Source organism: Adiantum capillus-veneris, chromosome 3 (genome assembly GCF_014529385.1).
Source record: "Adiantum capillus-veneris isolate H3 chromosome 3, ASM1452938v2, whole genome shotgun sequence".
NCBI lineage: Eukaryota > Viridiplantae > Streptophyta > Polypodiopsida > Polypodiales > Pteridaceae > Adiantum > Adiantum capillus-veneris.
The window spans coordinates 33317999-33339800 of record NC_140933.1 but is presented as its reverse complement, the minus strand read 5'-3'; the positions used below and the strand labels follow the sequence as shown (position 1 = coordinate 33339800).

The 21802-nt window shown below is 45.7% G+C and overlaps 2 pseudogenes; both read right to left on the bottom strand.

Annotated features, from left to right (window-relative positions):
• Positions 1–7435: 7435 nt before the first annotated feature.
• Positions 7436–7779, bottom strand: LOC147460715 (uncharacterized; annotated as a pseudogene).
• A 12601-nt stretch (positions 7780–20380) lies between these two features.
• LOC147460714 (uncharacterized) lies at positions 20381–21573 on the bottom strand (annotated as a pseudogene).
• Between the last annotated feature and the right edge of the window lie 229 nt (positions 21574–21802).

Sequence of the window (21802 nt, the reverse complement as noted above, 5' to 3'; positions counted from 1 at the left end):
CACGCATCACCAAAGGAAAAGTCTACATTTTTCTATCCTCATTTAGCATATGTAACGATAGCATATACATCTCGAAATCCAACATCCACTCGTCAGGGCTCTCTTCGCCAGTGAGAACGCTCCATAGCTTCTAGCTGCCATGACTTCCAACACGGAAAATCGGTGCTTTTTTATAAACTGGGAGCAATCAGCGTGCTCCTCAGTGGGGGCACCAAAAGATGGACAGGAGGACTAGGGGAACACGCCCGACACAAACAGAAGGGCCTCTCTATAGCTCAAGTTATCCATATCACCCCTATCCTCTTGGAAAACACCTTCAAAGAAACACTTTACACTAGCAGATCACTGTCTGCTCAATTTCCATGGCACACACACTCCACAAATCCACCACACAGTGCACACCTATAGCCACGGCCTGTCTCCACCCTTAAACATGCTCACAGCCACTCAATCACACTCTCTCATACACCGTCGGTCCGGGGGGGCGCACACATCCACACAGCCAGCACCGAGGAGAAACATGAAAGCAGGAGAAAGAGAAGGGGGGAAGGGTAAATAGCAGCAAGAGGAGGCAATGGTGGCTTGATTGCACTTCAAAAAGCATGTACACTGGCTTGCACTTCCATCACCATGGCCATTTTCAAGAAAAAGTTACAAAGGGGCTAGCTTGCTAGAGAACTCCACTTTGCAATCTTCAAACGACATCCAAAGAGCCAAGAAAAAAGCCCCTAATTTGATCCAATTTTGACTTTTATAGGGGGGGCCTTTAATTTGGGAATTTACACTTTAATTGGTCAACCTGGCACCTTGAATTGGCATTTTTGGGAGGGGGGCCCCACTTTGCTCTATCTGCTCTCTTCTTCTCTCTTTTGGACTTGGGGGGGGGCATTAGTGATGTCGCTATTGCCCCCTAGGCATTTTTATTTTTTAGCATTTTCACCTTCATTTTTTACTCCTTTGTGGTGGGCCTAGCTTTGCACTGCCTCTTTGTTGGTCCTTGCTCTTCGCTCAGACGGCCCTTGAAATGGCCCTCGTTTCCTCCATATACACATAGGACTGCCTCTTGGTACCTTATTTCCCCGCCAACCTGGCCCTTTCTGCACCTTTGCGGGAAGCGCCGTTGACCCTACCATTAGCGATATCGCTAATTGGGGGGGGGGGGGGGGGGGGGGGGGGGGGGGGGGGGGGGGGGGGGGGGGTGGGGGGGGGGGGGGGGGGGGGGGGGGGGGGGGGGGGGGGGTTCTTCCCTATGTGGGCGCCCCAGGCCAAAACTGCCGCTTGCTCGCACCTATAGGCCGCCGACACAATGCCTTGACACGCCTTCCATCTCTACCAGCTCCAAAGCATCGCCTCATTCACGTGATGCTAATAAGGGACTTTACCCTCAGCCCATATAGGGTGCGTTGTCCAGCTCCCTTTCCGCATGTGGGTTCATTTGCGGCCACGTGGCAACTCGCAGGTGCCCTCCCTTTGGATAGACTCCATGGTTCTAAAAAACCCCACTTTATCTTTTTTTTTCTAAATCCTTTTTTGACCTTTCTTTACCCGGTCCCCATACTTTGCTCGTGGGCCGGAAGATCAAACCGCCAAGCCGTGCCGAATCTTTGCCATGCCGGTTTCGGATCACAAAAATCTTGTCGCCTTCGAATCCTTTTGAGTGCGCTATCCAAGGCCGCAAAAAAAACGTGAAAATTATATGCAAACCTTTTACTACCCAAGGCTCCCAAATTCATCTTATTGTATCTAGCCGACCACGCATGTGATTGATGCACCGTTGATTTGTGCTCACTCCACATGATACACACTATCACTGAGAACTTTGGCAAGGCCCAAAAGATGCCAGATGGCACATCCTCCAATGCGGGCAAGTGGGCTCATACCCGGCCCCCTGAAAAGTTTCTACTGACCATAACTTGCTATGCACAGCTCTAATTCACGATCCGAGAAGACCGGCATGCTTCGCAACTTGAGCTCTACACATGTATGCACTAACACCAGCCCGGGCCACATGTCGCCAGTTGCCCTACCCGTCGAGGATCTGCTACACACTCCAACTTTAAACTTCAATATCTTGCACACCGGGGCTCCGTTTGATGAGCTATTTGGACCTGCTCTTAGAGCACACTAAACACTAAATTCTAGGACACTCACTTGGCATTTCAAATACCTTCATTTTCCATCCCACCTGGACCATCCCGCCGCACTTTTGGCCTTTAAAACCGCTTCAGACATACTTTTTTCGCTATCCTCTGGCTACCTAGGTCGTTGGGACCTGCTCTAGCCTTCTGCACTGCACTTGCCTGCTACCTCTGCCTGGCATAGGCCACCTCATAGATTTGATCAACTTTGGCTGCACCAACGACATTCAATGATATATAGGTAGCGGAGCATCCCTGGCAGGTTTTTGTGGAAGGCACAAGAGGGCTCTGCTTGAATATGGAGACAGAAATCCCAAGCAAAAATTTCATCATGGGATTCTATGCAAGAGTCATGTTCTTGTCCTCCCACTACATGAAAACTTTTAAGGAGGCGTTCATGACCGGATTCTTTGAGGTAGACTCCTCCATATTTAATCCCATGACCAAAGATCTTTCAACCCAACATAAAGCCTATCAGATCACTCTTAGCAATAATCCTTTCAGACAACTGGCAACAAAAGTGGAGATTGAGGCAAGGGTGAAAAAGTCAATGCACCTCACCTTTACGCTAGAAAAAAAGACCGATCAACTACTAGAAGACACTCAAAGACAGATTGCACGAGGACGTGCAATGAATAGGAAGGGGGGAATGTTTGGAGGACACAGCGGACTGACACATTGGAGAGGGGGAACGAGGTACACACTCGACACTCAAACACAAAGCCTCCCTATAGCTCATGGTATCCATAGCACCCCTAACCTCTCAAATAACACCCGCCTTTGTACACAAAAAAACGATCCCCTACCTTGCAGAAACACCACTAAGAACAAATGCACCTACACTGCTCAACTCACCCTTTCTGGATCACAAAACACTCCAATTTTTCCCTCTTTGTAACATGCTTCACGCTGCAGGCATACCCTTCCGCAAGCATTGACAAGCACACAAAGAGCAAGAGAAACGGAGGGGAATGGGGGAAGCAACATGAGAAAGAGGGGCAAAGGCTTAGTAGTATTGCATATGGAGAGAATACAACCAAGTCTGCAGCTCCAATGGCAAGCTTCCAATACACAGGCTTGCAGGTCTTCAATAAATCTGTCTCTCAAAAAAGCCCTTAAAAACTCACTTCTATTCCCTTTTATAGGGCTTGGCTAAGGCTAAAAAAGAAAAAAAGGGAGCTATCGAGCTAGTGCAATCAAGTGAAGCCCATATTAGTATTTTATTGCATTGTTAGTACTTGGTACACTGCATTTTTTGCAAATATTGCATGGTGCATGTCTTGGTCCTTTTTCCGCCCGGCTCAGCTGCCCAACTTGCACTTGTCTTTTTGGGTCTCTTTGATCTCTCTCTCTCTCTCTCTCTCTCTCTCTCTCTCTCTCTCTCTCTCTCTCTCTCTCTCTCTCTCTCTCTCTCTCTCTCTCTCTCTCTCTCTCTCACTCCTTTGCTGCCCTTTGTGGCGGGCGGGACTGCCCTTTCAATTGGCCCTTTAGGCATCATATGTGCCCGCTCCCTTGCCTTTGAGTTCCCTCAGACCCTTTTCCTCTATCAATGCTGACTTGCCAGCCACCTTCCGCGGGATCCTCCCCTACCCAAGCAATAGTGATATCGCTAGTCGGGGGGGAGGGGGGGGGGGGGGGGGGGGGGGGGGGGGGTTGCCTTCAAAAAAAAAGGGAGGCCCCAACGGGTGCGGGAATCAGGCCCAACCGGCGGGTTGCCACATCACTTCATCACACCGATAGCAGGTGAACTTAATTGATGGTAGCAACATAAACATGGTACTTAGTTAACTTGGCATGAACAATAATTTTGCAAGAGAGAGAGTTTAGAGAACATGGCAATAGTTGAAGACCGGATTCATATGGAGCCGGTCCCCCCTCCAATAGGCATTTGTATTATAGTTTCTCTCATCAAGAGAGACTTGGTACAATACAATCTTTGTGTTCCTTGTGACCTAGGTGATGCAATGAAGATGGAAAGCTTCATGCATCACAAACATAACATAAAATTTGTAGAAAGCATTAACTATCCCAAGCCTCCATACCAAGACCTCAAACACCTTCAAAGGTGGAGACTTATTAGACCCTGAAGAGAAAGAAGCATTATCTAGTCTAGATTTTCATTCTTCTGACTTATCTCCTTCTAAAAACATCTATGTAGCCTTCTCTAGTTCAATTCCTTTACTTCCTCCTAGACAAGTCGAATTGGACTCTATTCAACTTGATCACAAGCTATCGAATTTTGAGCTCATCAATCATAGGGCTCTTTTCTCACTAGAATCCTTAGCCCTTATTTGTAGCATCTCCCCTGATCTTGTAGAAAATTGTAAAGCCACTGCTATCCAAGCAAAGCACTTACTATCTTCTGATTCTTTTTTGAGCTTAGCCAAATCAAGCTTTCTGATATAGATTCTTCTAAATGCTCTAATTGGGCACTTATAGCACAAACAAAAGGGCCCCCCCATTAACCAAGACAAATCCAAGGATCCAAAAAAATTCATTAAGAATTTTTGGAATATCTTTAGGCCTTTTTTAAAATGTCAATGCAAGAGGTTGGACCCTAACTCATTTTGCACAGCCTCTATCCTTTGGCTAGACCATCTTTTATGGTTTGTTTTCCAAAATTTACCCAAATCTTTCTCATTCTCTTCTAGACTAGCACAAGTCTATGCATTCATTGGGTGTTAAGGTAAGAACTACTCTTATTGTATACTTTTCATTTCATGAGTCTATGCTGGAGGCAGCCCGTGGCCTAGTCCTTTATAGTCCCAATACTCCATTACTCCCAAAGCTAGTAAATACTCCTATTGCAAACACCATTGAGTCTATTCTTAAGCCTTCTAAAAAACAAAGACTCATTCAAAAGGCTTCCTTATACCATGGAAGTATGAAATCTGCTACCAAAAATCCAAGACAATTTCGTGGATCAAAGGAATTGGAAGAAACTTTGAAAACTTTGGATTTCAATGATGATGATGGACAGGTTCGCTTCTTCACTAGAAAAGCTAATCATCTCTTCTCTGAAGAAACGTAGTAAGAGATTTGTTCACGTCCTATTTGTTAATAAGTTCTTTGATTTCTTATCCCTTGAAACTATGTTTAAAGAGGTTTTGAAAGAATTTAATATTAACAAAACGTTTAAGAAATTAAACATTGGGTTTGCATGGAATTACACTAAAAACTTATCCACCTTACTATAAAAACCCTTAGAAACTTTTTGCAACCTCTCTTTCCCACTAGTAGAATGTATTTGTTCCACTTCAAAAAGATTCAAACCATTTCTCAAAACTTTTGATAATTATGGTTACCATGTAGTAACTACAAACCAGGAGATATGTAGACATCCATTTGCTTAAAGAAGTGGTTAGGAAAGACTTAAATCACATTCCATATGAACCATTGAATCCCAAAGCAATCATTAATGAATTATGTGATTGTATATCCCTTGTTGGAAAAGATTGGATTTGTGCTCTCTCTCTCTCTCTCTCTCTCTCTCTCTCTCTCTCTCGTGCACGCGCGCGTGTGCACAAACACACACACACACACACATGTTGTCAACCCCATGACCATGACTATTGCAAGTCATTGGGAAATAATGGAGTTGTGTAGAATTTGAACCACTTCTTGAAAATTTTTGAAGGCTCTTTAATGTGTCCATGGAAAGGAGGATGACCCAGTAGGGAATCAACAACACAATTTTAACATTGATACAACATGCCATGTAATTCAACCAGAAGGCAGTGCTTGGAGGCCCTCTCCTTCCTCTAATTTTTCAAGCTCCTTTATAATGGACCATTGAAATAAAAATGAGTATCGATAATGGAATATTGAATAATAGAGAAAAACCATTGTGTATCAAAGTGCTCAGAAAAACATTGGTTTAGTGTAGTCCCACCTACAAATTTTCTCAATTATATCTAATGCACCTTAGAGACCCCTACCACGTGACATAAGGAAAGGGCTTGGACGAGGGAGGGCGGGGGGTTTTTTTGGGGGGGGGGGTCAGACGAAGGTAAAGAAAGAAAGAGATTGGATTAGGTGCCAAGAAAAGATTCCCCCCCCTCCCCTTTCTCTCTCTCTCTCTCTCTCTCTCTCTCTCTCTCTCTCTCTCTCTCTCTCTCTCTCCATAGGATAATTTCAAGGTTAGGACACTCATAACAATTGGAGGAAAAAACCTAGGTTTAGTATAATTCCACCCATAAATTTTGAGATTTATCCCTATTTTTTAAGAAAAAATATTTTTACCACCATTCACTTCATAAAGTGAACATCCCCATGCTCCAAAAGAAACATGGATGCAAAAAGAATAAAAATATATATTTTTCAATCGTACAAATCCCATGCAAGTCAAAGCAAATGTCCTTATGAGTACATAGGGTTGCCTGACTTCACTCAACCCATGACCCGCGCCACGGAGGTCGAGCACTCAACCTTAAATTTTAAATTGAAGGTGAGAATACCTCCAAAATTCAAAGAAACTACAAAGTTCACAGATAAAATTTAGAGAATCTACAGAGTGCAGAGAAGTTTAGTGTAAAAACCTTCAGATATAGTGAATGTGCCTCTAATTTTTTTGCAAAAAACCGTAGTATAGATGAATGCTCCAAAAATCATAGGTTTAGTGTAATCCCTCCTCCAGATTCTGAAATTTATGTCCAAATTCTAAATTTGAAGGTGAGGAAACCTACAAAGTATAGAGAAATTGATTGTAAACGCTGGAAAGGGGGAAGGGGGAAAACACCCAGCACACAAAATAATTGCCTCTCTATAGCCTAGTTAATATCCGACACCCCTAACCACAAAGAAATTCACACACATACACACATCTCTATAAATCTCTACTACCAGGCTCGCCTTTGGGCATGACTAGCTACACATATCCAACCATAACCATCTCAGCACAACAGACCCATCAACACAACCATACCCAATGATGCATACACTTTCCCCAATTCTGTAAACACACCCACACCGGGAGGCTATACCTGCCTCGATCGTACACACCCGTGATCTGCAAACACAACCGCTCTCCCTCTCTCTCTCTCTGCACTCACACACAACCTGTCCAGAGCCAACGCTACTTCAGACTCAATGCGCAAACGATTGAATTCAATCCTCTCGAGACAACTACAAGCACATTATGCATCACAAAAAAACATATAGATACAATGATGGCATCAATCAGGTGTGTGCTCTGATGCAACCCTTGGCGTCCACATATTCTCATTCAAAGGCAGCCATGTTCCTCCTCAAGCTTGGTTGCTCATCTGATCGGTGGCTCCCTTCCTTCTCTTCCTCTTCTACCATGCACTCATCGTGCACTTCCCACTAGTCCTCCCCTCAAACTTTCTCATAAATTGGCCGTCGTTCAGCCCTTTCTGAACTTCCTTGTTCGCAGCTAGCCTTGGAGCTTCCTTTCGATGGCATAACCCACCCACCTCTGTTAACTGCTCATAGCCATCCAAAATTGCTCGTACTCCTACTCTCCTGTAGTAGTTCTTGAGTAGTGCTCCTTCAAAACCCCAAGTTGCTCCTCCTTCTCAAAAATCACGCTTCTCCTAGCTTGTTGACCTTGGCAACCTCCCCCTTTGCTGCTTTCGACCCTCCTCACTCTCGCCATCCACTGGCCTTCCGTCCCCTTCATGTCTTCAGAGCTCCCTCATTCTTTTTGCAATCAAAGGTGCTTCTTCTTTTCCTACATGTCGACCTCCAGCCCTGTACTCCTTCTTCCAACCTTAGTCATCACAAGCCTACTTTCCCATGCATACTGACGCTCATCTCTCCTTTTCCACCCACCTCAGCATCTTCTTCAATTGACAGCTATAGCACCCCCATAGCTCATTCGATTCCCTTTTTTTTAGTTGCAAGCTAATTTTGCATTCACTTTATAAGATCTTTACTTTGGTCCTCTTTCCCACGCCGTCGATCGACTATTGACCCTGGTTGGTCGTTGAAGAAACCTCCTTCGACTTCTCCTTATGCACACCCTTTCGACTCTTGAGCTTCTTTTCGTTAGAAAAAATGTGCTTAGCTTCCCGCCGTCATGCCTCCTTGCCATAGAATCAATGAGCTTCAATGCCCTCCAAATGGATAGTACTTTGGGAAGAATCAACCAAAAGCTTCAAGTGCTTTGGTAGGAATACCATAATTAGCATACATATAAAAAAAAGAGCACTATCGGGTTGAATAACCTATCAACTAGCGTGTCTTACAAATATCTCAATCAAAATCCCATATCGTAAACCTCATAACACCTATATCAGCTAGCATCCCTTGTCTCATTCCCAATCTTGTGATATCAACATTTTCTCCTGTCACCTATGATAGCAAAAAACAGTTGCAGCTTCTACTAGTGAGTGCTCCATCTCGGTGTACCTGTATCCTGGCTGCATCAAATACCTGCTCAATGTCCTTGTCATTTGCCTACAAACTACCATGCCTGGGCTTCTTGCATTTCCATAGGATGACCATCTTCAGCTGTATCATCATTGCCCAACCCGCTGTTGAGCATTCATGCTAAACCACTGTATTATTTAGATAAGATATGATTGCATATTAGAAAACTGACACTTAGTATGTACATAAGCTGTAGATAGATAGAGAGAGATTTTATCAGTTGTAGGATCCCCCTAGATCAAATGGAAAGCCATAGGCTCTCCCAACTATGATGTAAACTCCACCAAGATCAAATACATGGCATTGAGCATAGCCATCCGTCTGTAGTACATGCATAATCAACCATTTTTTTGCACCTGTAAACCCAAAAACAAGCCCCTTGTGCAGCTTGGCATAGCATCAATTTTCAACAACCTCTATCCATTAGTCAATTTCATACACAAAACAAACCTGTAAACCAACCTGTGAAGCACCTGTGCCATACATCATTATCCTCTCACCTGCTAGAGAGCTCTCCATAGCAGACCCCTCATCAAGAGAGCTTTGCAAACCATACAAAACTACCTGTAAAGCAATTTTCAAAAGCATGTCATGCAAACCGTACAAAACTACCTGTAAAGCAACTTTCAAAAGCATGTCCATCAATATGATAACACCCATCATTGGCAACCTATATTCCACCACCATTGCAGAGGGGGAATGGGGAAACGCACCCGAAACAAACACAAGGGCCTCTCTATAGCTCGCGGTATCCACAACACCCCTATCCTCTTAGAAAACATCTTCAAAAAACACACCTTACACTAGCAGACCACCGCCTCCTTAATTTACACTGCTCACACTTACCTGGTTTCCCTCGTTTGTACACATGGCGGCCTTCTTCTTTGCACTTTCCTTGGTCTTTGCCTCTACTCGGATTACCTAGTTGCCCTCCTTTGAACACATGGCGGCCTTCTTCTTTGTACATGGGGGCCTTTGCTCGGCTGGCCCTGCTTTTGCTTGGACGAATGTCTTCACTTTATACCCATGGTGGCCTTTAGGGCCTTTCTCTCTCTCCCCCCATGCTTACTGCCCTGCTTCTGGCTTCTCTACTCACTCCACCGTGGGATACCCTACTTGCTTTGCACCGGGGAGGGGGGTAGTAGCGAGGTCGCTACTGCCTCCCCTCTGGCCTTCAAAAGGTAGGTCCCATGGCCCAGGGGAATGATCCCTAATGGCGCGCCACATCATCACCAGGAAATCGCCGCCACCAGACAATGTTTTCCCCTCACGCGGACGCGCGGCATCGCGCCGCTCTGCCCGACGCCCAAAACTCGCCACAATACGCCAAACAGGGCCGCACGACATCCAACGCAGCGCCAATGGCACGAACGCCATGGCTGCAAGCCCACCAAGCTCCATGGCTTGTTACCTTCATGCTTTGCACGCCCTGCCCTTTATACCACGAACTCCTTGATTTTGCGCCCGCTTATGGGTTTATTGAGCACCACGTGGCAGCTGTCGGGCGTCCTAGTCTCAGGGGGTGACTAAGATCACCAAAACTCCCTAAAAGAAAAAATTATCCTGCCACTCTTAAGCATGTGATACTTGCTGCTCTAAGGTCTGATACCCGAGTCATAAGTTCCAGCTAACAACCACGGCTCTCGACTTTAAAACCCCCCGTATTCGTTGAGCCTCAACTTTCCCAGGGTCGCAATCCGAGGCGACCAAAATTTGAAAAACAAATTGCAAACACTTTATCTTCAACTGCCCTAGGTTTCCCCAGGCCGTAACTCGGTGCTGGAGGCTTGGAATCATGTGCCGTCACCTCTTGTTGACTCTACTCGGCATGCCCTACGTACTTAAACCTCGTTGAGGCCTAAAAAAAACCAGATGGCACATCTTCCAGTGTGGTTAAGTGGGGTCAGACCCAGCCCCAGGAAAAATTTTAAACCACCATAACCTGCTAACTGATGGATATTTTTCTGTGCCTGGGCCATGGAGCAGGACCAAAAACTAAGCAAACAAAAAAACAAACTCCCAACCCAAGCCCAGCAACAAGGAACTATGGCTGGAGAGTGCTGCTAAAATCTGCTACCAAGGAATGTGCGATGTAGTCTCGGTGCCTGATTGTATTAATGATTATCCAAGAACATGATCACTTAATAGTTTAGCAAAAAGGAAGAGAGAGAATGTTGTCTTTAGTTTGAAAGAGAGACGAAAATCGAGACGAGAACGAGATATTGTGAAATTATTGAGCAATTTGAATAGTGAAAATATTGTTTTTACAACAAGTTTTACAAAACTTATCTTTTTCTTCAAAACCTTTCGTCAATGTAGCTTTGTAGGCTTCCACTTTGCTTGAAGGTATCAGGGCTTACACCCTATAGGGAAGCGCAGGTATTTGGCTTACACCCTATAGGGAAGCGCGATGACCCGTTTCTCTCTCTCTCTCTCTCTCTCTCTCTCTCTCTCTCTCTCTCTCTCTCTCTCTCTCTCTCTCTCTCTCTCTCTCTCTCTCTCTCTCTCTCTCTCTCTCTCTCTCTCTCTCTCTCTCACACACACACACACACACACACACAATAGCCTCATGGCAAACTCACTCACTCTCTCTCAATAGTAGACCCGAACAGGCATCCCAAGCGTCCTCTTTCTCTCTCTATGGTCCCTTTGTTAAGAAATGCAAGCACCCATCTATGATTGACTTTTTACAATTCTCACACCCAACTCAAGAAAAAGAGGTCTTCTCTCTCCTTATTTACTTCACAGGGAGAATCTTTCTCTCTCTTTCTCGACTACTCTCGGCAGTGCAAGGTGGGGTTCTCTCTCCTAATCTCTCTCCTCACTAGTTTTCGCACAGGGCAAAGCCCTCTCTCACTTACTCTCCTCTTCTTGCTTAGCCTGGCAACTCACGGCCTGCAACCTCATCATAGCCTGTGACAAAACGGCCTCCCATGCTCTCTCACAAACGCTCTCGGCACAGCCAGAGCCTACCTCTCTCGACTCAACAGTTACCCACACAGTGAGGATCTCTCTCTCATCTTGTATGCCCTCCTCATGTCTACATCCCACTCAACATCTCCTCGCTCTCTGATATGTCACAGCCCTTGCTCGGCATGGAAAAATCCGTCTGTCTCTGCAAGGCAACCAAACAGTGCCTGTACCCTCTCATGCTCAACCAGGTAATAGCCTCCTCCTCTGCATAGCATGCAAGGCAGCAATGTGCCCCCCTTCAAATAGTCAATACCCCCTCAGCGTGGCCTGCTGAGAGCCCCCATTCGCCTCGTCTCCCTACAACCCATCTCTGCACGCGGCTCTTCTTTTTTGCAACCCTCCAAAATGTCCCTCCACTAATCGACACCTCTCTCAGGCCACCCCTCGTCAACATGGACATTCCAAAAATAATAGCTATCTTAAAAAAAACACAAGTGTGGGTTCACACCCCCACTCTCGACTCTTTGCCCCTCTCATGTTGCTAATGGAAACTAACATTCCCCTATCTCATGGCCTGCTCGGACCCTCTTTGTCTTGCAAAAAGGCTGCCCCTCTCATAAGCTTGGTGGACACCTGGCGGTACTCGGCCTCCCTCAGCACATTCAACACCATCCCCGTAGCACATTGAACAGACATATTAGAGCACTTTTTTAAACATTTGACAAAGGCTTCCCGGAACTCCCTTTGACAAACACACACACTCTTGCACTCACACACTCGCACAATACGATAAAATCACAGATGATATGCAAAAAACAATAAGCCTCCATTTGTGGCCACCCTCTTCAAAGTCTTTCCCAGCTTCCTTTGTACACCTCTAGCAGTGAGACTGATCTCAGTCTTTAGTCGTCAAGGTCGAGGACTTCATTGTAGCATTTCCAAGCATATGATACCCTGCCAAAACAACTCCTTAAAGTAGACCAAGTGAGATCATCGCCGTGAAAATTATGATAAAACAACCTTTCAAGATCGCTTCAACACTCAAATCTCATGCAAATGCTCTGATTCTTTGTCGAAATCCCCATGCCCTTGGCTAGAAAAAAAATGCAACACTAACCAGAGCTCCGATTGGAAATCCAAGAAGACCGGTAGGCTCCGTAACTTGAGCACTACATACATATCCACTGACACCTGCCTGGGTCACCTGTCCCTAGCTGCCCTATCCGTCGAGGATCTGCAACACTTCCTAACTTTGAACTGCAATATCTTGAGCACCGGGGCTCCGTTTGACGAGACGTCTGGACCGGCTTTTAGAGCACACTGAACACTACATTTTAGGACACTAATAGGGAATTTTGAACATCTTTATCTACTACCCCAATTGAGCCTTCTTGGCCCAAAAAGCCGCTTTAGCCATATTTTCCACCACCCTTTGGTGGCCCAGGTCCTTGGCACCTATCGTAGCCTTCTACACTTCACTTGCCTACTGCCTATGCCTGGCATAAACCATTTCCTAGCTTAGACCAACTTTGGTTGCACCATCATTGCCCAGCCCCATCGTTGAACATTTATGTTCGACCAAAAGCATATGTACAAAACTTTGAAACTAGCACATCAAACTGACGATTAAGAGCATTCGCAAAACCATAATGTATGTACAGGCTATGTACAAAAGCTTCATCTCTTTTCTCTCTCACCCCACATGATTTAGGTGGGTTGCCTAATCCCGTTGACTACAATTTGCTGCACCTCAGGCACTAAATCCCTCTTGCAATACCCTTTTGCACTTTATACGGGCTTGTCCACTTCTTCTTCAAACTGCTTCTGGAATGTGAAATCCAGGTAGCTTTCGTACTTCATGACTAGGTCTCCTTCTTCTATCTTCTTGTCTGGCAGGTTCTAATTAAACTTGGCAATCCGCTTCTCTTTTTGCTTCACATAATAGTCTGCCGCTTCCTCTCTATCCATCCGCAAAGCCTCTAAACTGGCTATCTGATCCTATAGAACTCCTTGTTGGGTGGCATTGAAACTCCACATACCCTTCAAAGCGCCTAACTATGCATGCACTGGCAACAGAGCCTCCTTACCATGGACTATCTCGAATAGTGTGAAGTTTGTATCCACTTTATAGGACGTTCTATATGCCCATAGACACTTCTCTCAATTTGTCTCCCACTCAGCTTCCTGCTTATACACATACTTCGTTAACATCTTGACGATTTGTCCATTAGAATTCTCGACTAGACCATTGCATTGGGGATGATAGGGCGAGGAAAACTGATGCTCAATCTTTAGCTTCTCCACTAATGTGCTCATGAGCTTGCTTTTAAACCCTTGACACATATCAAAAACTAACACCCATGGAACACCAAAATGGCAACAGATGTTATCAAACACAAATTGAGCAACCACATTAGTATTTACTTCCTTCACGGCATTGTTGGCCTCAACCCATCTTGTAAGGTAGTCAATGGCTACCACCACTTACTTTTTACCACTTGTAGACTTTGGGAGAGGGCCTATAGCATTTAGACCCCACTTCTTGAAAGCACTTTGTGCGATGATGTCACCTTGTGAGTCCGCTACCAGTCGTCTTTCACCTATAGTTTGACATTCGTGGCACGTCTTGCACCAGTAATGCACGCCCTTCACAATGGAAGGGCACCAAAAGCCTTCTCTAAGCACTCAAAACAGAACCTGGTCTTTGCCCTAATGTCCACCTTCCTTGTGGCATTGTTCTAGCACCATTCCTATCTCTTCCTTGTACAGCACCCTTCTAAGCACTCCGTCACACCGATAGTTCATGAGATACTCACCTACCAGTGTGAATTTATGGGCCTTTTGCACCAGTCTTCTCTTTTGTAGCTTGGACAAACCCTCTGAACATTTCCCATGTACTAAAAACTCCTTCAATCTCCTTTGAAGTTTCCCTACCTGCATAAGTGGCTGGGGCCACATATAGACTTGCAACATGCACTTGCACTTTGGTACTTGCTAGTCGGTCCGCCTCTTGGTTCTGCACTCTCCGCACATGCTTGAATTGGACCTCTTCAAAAGACTTTAGCATCTTCTTGATGGAAAAGATTCAATGCTTCAATGAATCCCATTTTACCTACCATTGGCCTAGCAGCTGCTTGATGACTAGCAGCACATCTCCCTTCACTACCACCCTTGAAATGCCAAACTCTACACACTGCTTTAGACCCAAATGCAAAGTGATATACTCCGCCTCATTATTGGTGTGGACATCCTCTAGATCATACACCTTCGAGAATATAGCTTTACCATGTGGGTCGTGTATCACCACACCTCCTCCTACTTTTTGTACTACCCTTCGATACGCTCCATCAAACCACATTGTAAAAGCGTTCTCCAAAGTCGGCTCCTCCTTAGCTTCATCTTGTACCACTCTTGGATAGGCCGGCAAATTGACGGCCTTGCTGACAATAATGTTTGCCAAGTAAGACCGACTCCTGTGATCTACCTTAAACTTGAACTTGAACTGTTGCAGCTCCATCACCCACTTCATAATCCTCCTTCTTGGCTTCAAATGTAGCACTACCTCTGGCAATAGATTATTAGCTGTCAACACAAAAAACTTGTGCACAATCAAATGCACCTTGAACTTCCTGCAAGTGAAGACTAGAGCCATCACCCATTGCTCCACCTCGGTGTAGGTAGCCTCTCCTGGTCTAATCACCCTGCTTTCAAAATATATGGGCTTGTAGCTACTCCCTACCTTTTGTAGTAGAACCACTCCAATAGCAATTGTGCCTACTGTCGTAGACACATAGAAGTCCTCCTCTCGATTGGGAGGACATACCACTGGCAAACTGACACAAAATATCCTTGACCCTATCAAAAGCCTCTTGAGCTTCTCCATCCCACACATAACCATGCACCTGCTGAGCCCTCTTTTGAAGAGGATGCACATATTGCGATAGCATCCAAAAGAAACGTGTGATAGATACTTCAACTTATGAACAAATAAAGCCAAACCTTGTGCATCTGATGGTGGCTCCATCAACGCCAATTCCTTTACCTTTTTGGGATCAGCCTCTATACTGTTTTGTGACACCCCATGGCCCAACAACTGCGCTCAAGGTTGTGCTAGCTTGCACTTCTTGGGGTTTAACTGACCTCCTTCTTAATCTAGCCTTTGAAAGTATAAATGTAGCTTCGAGAGGTGCTCAAACCTTGAACTGTAACAGCCGATATCATCCAACAACCCCTATCTGAAAGTACCCCGAAAAGAAATCCATAATCAAGTATCTCTCATGCCCAGCCACCTGGTTTAAGATCTTGTATTGGAATGGCAATGGATAGTGATTCCTCTTGGTCACGGCATTCAGGGACTTGTAGTCAACACACACTCTCCATTTCCCATTCTTCTTAGGGGTTATAACCACTGGCGAGACCCACTCTGACTCTTTCACAAGGAATATGATTCCAACATCTAGTAGCTTATTGATCTCCTTCCAAAGGGCCTCCTTTTGTATTTCCCCTAGTTTTCTCAGCTTCTGTGCTTTAGGCCTACGTCCCTCCTTAAGAACAATCTTGTGCTCTACCCCCTTTGCACCACGGAAATGTTTGTACTCCATCACAATTAGATTTGGATAGGACACACATAGTTGAACATAACCTTCCTTTTCACCTTTGGTTAAATCTTCACTCAACATGATTGAAACCTCCTCTACGCTTAAACCATGAGCTTGAGGCTTCATACCTTCTTCTTTAGGTGGGGAGTCATCTATGGTGACTTCAAATAAGTCTGCATCTATCTTAAGAATGTTGTTCTCGCTCTCCTCTTCCTCTATGCTAGTGTAGCCTTCATCATAACCTGTCTCTGTCTCGTATTCGTAGCTCTTCGTGTCACCTCATCTTTAACTGCCATAGGACGAGAACTGCTCTCCTTTGTCTTCAAAGCAAGCACAACTTGTCTGCCTCTTTCATGTCAGGCAAGGCCCAACACTTTGTTCTCCCAGTCTCACTTAGCACCTATTGCCAACATCCATGGCCTACCCAAAATTATTGGATAAGAATTATCTCCTGCTTTCATCACAAAGAAGTCTAATGGTCACTCTATGCCCATCACCTTGACCTTCACATCCTGAGCCACACCGAGACTCTGGCGTTAGTATGGTTGGCCATCCTCATGCGCACAACGGACTTGACTACTGCCTTGACCCCTGTCTCTTTCATGGCTGCTTCAGTCATGACACAGACCTGCGCTCCACCATCTATGTAGGCTTGTACCCTGCATCCTCTTTTCTATAATCGCATCCACTAGAGGAAGAACATCAATGGTCTACCTACCCTCAAATCAATATTTTGCACCGCTTGCACATTCCCCTTAGCTCTCGGCAGCCAGGTGCTAACACTTGTAGACCACTGCCTTCTTAACTTTGGAGTTAAGGCTAACAGCTGACCAAAAGTAATGTTTGCTTTTTGATTTTGAACCTCACTCACCAAGATTGTACTCGGGATAGCCACGCCTTAGCTGGAAATCCGCTTTTTTGATTTTGCAACACCTCCTTCTTTTGCTAGGCTCGGGTTTCTCTCTACCTTCATACACCTTCTCTTTGCCTTTGCGAGATCTGGTTTCCCGCTCTATCTCTGTCTCCCTCTTGACTCTCGCTCTCTTATTGACCAAAACCTCGCCATCCTGCTTATCCACCCCTATAATGTTTACTCTTGAGACCTCGCCTCCACTTGGTGGAGCTGGCTGCACTGGATCCTCCACCGCTTGTTCTCTTGGACCATTATATTGACCTTGACCTCGACCTCTACCAAAAAGCGGGTAGATACCTCCTCTCTCTCTCTCTCTAGTTGACAATGAGGTGCATAGTGCCCCTCTTCTCCGCAATTGTAACACCTACCTGGTAGGGGCCTTGCCCTACTAGGCTTGCTCATCTTGGCTATCCTCTATCCAAGACACTAAGCCGGAACTCCTACATTTTATTAGACAAACCTTGCACCGTGTGCACCCAATTTTGCAGCACAACAACTACACCTCGGGTTCCATATTTTTCCTCGTGTATAGCCTCCCTCAGACTCTGCGGCTGAACATGGGCCATCACCTCATAGCCTGACACACCCTACTCTATCTTTTTCTTTATCTTTTTTCTCTTTGATCGGGAAATGGCTACCACACCAAGTTGTAATTCTCTGGGCTCTTGAAATCTACTTTCTCTCTCACCTTGGGATGGATGCAGACACGCCATGAACTTATCCACCTTGAAGTAGTCTCCATTAGCCAACTGCATGGTTGTCGCTAGCTCTACCCAACACTCTTCAAAATGAACTAAAAACATATTGAACTCTTTAGTTACATCTTGCTTAAGCCCCTTTAGCTTCGCATCCATATCGACTAGGGATGCTTCCTTGCGAAAGTTACGAAGAAACCTCGCCCCTAGAGCCGGCCATGCTTGCTTCGGCTCACCTTCGAATGCTTCATACCATACTTTAGCTTTACCACACATCACCAAAGGAAAAGTATGCATTTTGCTATCGTCGTTCGGCATACGCAACAATAGCATATACAGCTCAAAATACGACATCCACTCATCAGGGTTCTCTTCGCCTATGAGAATCAGTCCATAGCTTCCAGCTGCCATGACTTCCAACGCGAAAACCGCTTCTTTTTTATTAACTGGGAGCAATCAGCATGCTCCTTAGTGGGAGCACCAGAAGATGGAGAGGGGGAATGGGGGAACACACCCGGCACAAACATAAGGGCCTCTCAATAGCTCAGGGTATCCATATCACCCTTATCCTCTTGGAAAACACCTTCAAAAAACACACCTTACACTAGCAGACCACCGCCTCCTCAATTTACACTCCTCACACACTCCTCAAATCCACCACATCACACACACCTACTACCACGGCCTGTGTCCACCCTTACACACACTCACAACCGCTCAATCTCACTCTCTCACACAAAACACTGTCGGTCCGGGGGGGCACACACATCTGGCTAGCACTGCCATCACTATGGCCATTTTTAAGAAAAAGTTACAAAAGACTAGCTTGTCAAAGAACTCCACTTTGCACGCTTCAAACGGCACCAGAAAAGCCCCTAATTTGATCCAATTTTGACTTTTATAGAGGGGGACTTTAATTTTGGAATTTACACTTTAATTGGTCCATTTGGAAACTTGACTTGGCATTTTTGGAAGGGGGAAACCGCTTTACTCTATCTTCTCTCCTCCTCTCTCTTTTGCACTTTGGGGGGGGGGGGGGGGGGGGGGGGGGGGGGGGGGGGCATTAGCGAGGTTGCTATTTCCCCTTGGATTTTCTTTTTTTTATATTTTTTTTCTCCTTCATTTTCACCCCTTTGTGGGGGCCTAGCTTTGCACTGTCTCTTTGGCCCAAATTTGGTCCTCTTTGTCCGACTCACACTTGCCTTCTTCTCTCTTCTTTTCTCTCCCCTCCTTGCATTTTTTGGTATGGCCTTCCCTCTTTGCTCTTGCCTTGGTCTTTGCCTGTACTCGACTTACCTAGTTGCCCTCGTTTGAACACATGGTGGCCTTCTTCTTTGCACTTGCCTTGGTCTCTACTCGGCTTAACTAGTTGCCCTCGTTTGAACACATGGCGTCTTCTTCTTTGCACTTGGGGGCCTTTGCTCGGGTGGCCCTCCTTTTGCTTGGCCGAATTTCTTCACTTTATACCCATGGTGGCCTTCGGGGCCTTTCTCTCTCTCCCCCATGCTCATTACCCTGCTTCTGGCTTCTCTACTCACTCCACCGTGGGACACCCCACTTGCTTTGCACCTGGGAGGGGGCAGTAGCAATGTCGCTATTGCCTCCCCTCTGGCCTTCAAAAGGTAGGGACCATGGCCCACGGGAATGATCCCCTAATGGCGTCCGCCATGTCATCACCTTGAAATCGTCACCGCCAGACAAGTTCCCCCCCTCACACGGGCGTGCACCACCGCGCCTCCCAGTTAGTCAAAACCCACCACAATACGCCCAACAAGGCCATGTGACATCCAACGCAGCGCCTGTGGCACGACCGCCATGGCTGCAAGGTCACCAAGCTCCATGGCTCGTTACCTTCATGCTTGTCACTCCCTTCCCTTTATACCACAAACTCCTTGATTTTGCGTCCACTTATGGGTTTATTCAGTGTCACGTGGCAGCAGGCGGGCTTCCTAGTCTCAAGGGGGTGACTAAGATCACCAAAACTCCCTAAAATAAAAACTTCTCCTACCAATTTTAAGCATGTGCTACTTGCTGCTCGAAGGTTCGATACCTGAGTCATAAGTTCTGGCTAACAAACATAGCTCTCGACTTTAAAACCCCTCGTATTCGCCGAACTTCAACTTTCCCGGGCTCACAATCCGAGGCGACCAAAATTTGAAAAATCATCTTCAACTCCCCTAGGTTTCCCCAGGTCGTTACTCGGTGCTCGAGGCTTGGAATCATGTGCCGTGACTTCTCATTGGCACATCTTCCAGTGCGGTCTAGTGGGCTCAAACCTGGCCCCAGGAAAAATTTCAAACGACCTTAACTTGCTAACCAGAGCTCCAATAGGCAATCCGAGATGACCGGTAGGCTCAGTAACTCAAGCACTACATATGTATCCATTGACACCTTCCTGGGCCACCTATCCCTAGCTGCCCTGTCCGTCGGGGATCTACAACACTTTCTAACTTTGAACTGCAATATCTTGAGCACTGGGCCTCCGTTTGACGAGCTGTCTGGACCAGCTTCTAGAGCACACTGAGCACTACATTTTAGGACACTAATAGGGAATTTTGAACATCTTTATCTACTACCCTAACTGAGGCGTATTTGAGCCTTCTTGGCCTAAAATTGCGCTTTAGCCATACTTTTTCGCTACCCTTTGGCTGCCCAGGTCCTTGGCACCTGCCCTAGCCTTCTGCACTGCACTTGCCTGCTGCCTCTGCCTAGCATAGACCATTTTCTAGCTTAGACAAACTTTGGTTGCACCACCATTGGTTCTTGCATAGCCAAACCTACCTATGTTCTAAGCATACCCTTTGTTGTAGGTCCTTCAAATGGCATACACGCCATACCTGACTCACCATGCCAATCTCTATCCACCATAGCCTTTGATGCTACATCTTCAACCATTTCAGGTGATAGCAAATTGGATTGCTCGACCGCCATTGCTTGAACACTAACCTGCTCTTCAAGGACTTCTTCTACGACCATATCATCTACTAAGCGAGAAAAAAAGCCATCTATTACCTCATTTTTTGGTAGGTTGACATCGCCAACACCTTCCGGAATGCATTGCCGCTCTTCAACACAATCAGTAGGGCAAGGTTGCCCAACCCCCTGTCTAGCTTCTTCCTACACAGCTTTGACCATCGCTTTGCCAACATCTTCAAACTTGTCCTATGAGCTCTGATCCATAGCTTCATTTGCTTCTTCATGCATACACACTTCGGCTAGGATAGCATCCTTGCTAGCCGAGCTAACAGACACTTGTACATCGCACACCAAATTGGAGGTACAAATTGAAACAAATGACCAAAATGGATTACCAATGGCAAATCAACTACCTCTTTGACACTTGAACTTTCTTTTGGCACATGATGAAGCTCCGTTGTCAAGCTATACCCATAAATTGCAGGCTTCAACAAGCCCATCTCCAGCTTCCTCTTTGCTTTCCTGCTCTTTACCTTCGCCAAGAAAACCATTTGCGCATAGTCCTCTGCACCACCACACTCGACCTTCTCCTTGATTTGCAGACGCAAGCAGGCTATAAATTTCTCTTGCTTGAAATGATCTCCATTTCGCACACATGTAACAACAGCTAGTCTCTCCCAAATAGACTCAAATTTATCCAAAAACAATGCAAAATCTTCACTTACATCCTGCTTCAGCTTGCTCAATTGTTCACCCAAGTCTGATGGAGAAACCGGCTTTTGAAAAGCTTCAACAAATCGCTTGTGAATCTCGCTCAACAACTGTCGATCTGCAACCTTCAATCCTTCAAACCAGGATTTGGCTCGTCCTTGTAGAACCAATGGTAGGGCCTTCAATTTAGCTTCATCTCCACAAATTCTCATCTTCAATAGGTATAGCTCCAGGTCGGAAAACCAATGTGCAGCCTCTTCTTCTCCAGCAAGAACCAAGTCGATATCGGGCAGCATCTTCAGGCTTTAAATCTTCACCGAGGAGCAATCAATAGATCCTCAGTGGGGGCACCACTGATGGAAAGGGGAAAGGGGAAAACACCTAGCACACAAAATAACTACCTCTCTATAGCCCAGTGAATATCCGACACCCCTAACCACACAAAAATTCACACATACGCACACTTCTCTATAAATCTCTACTACCAGGCTCACCTTTGGGCATCACCAACTACACATATCCAAC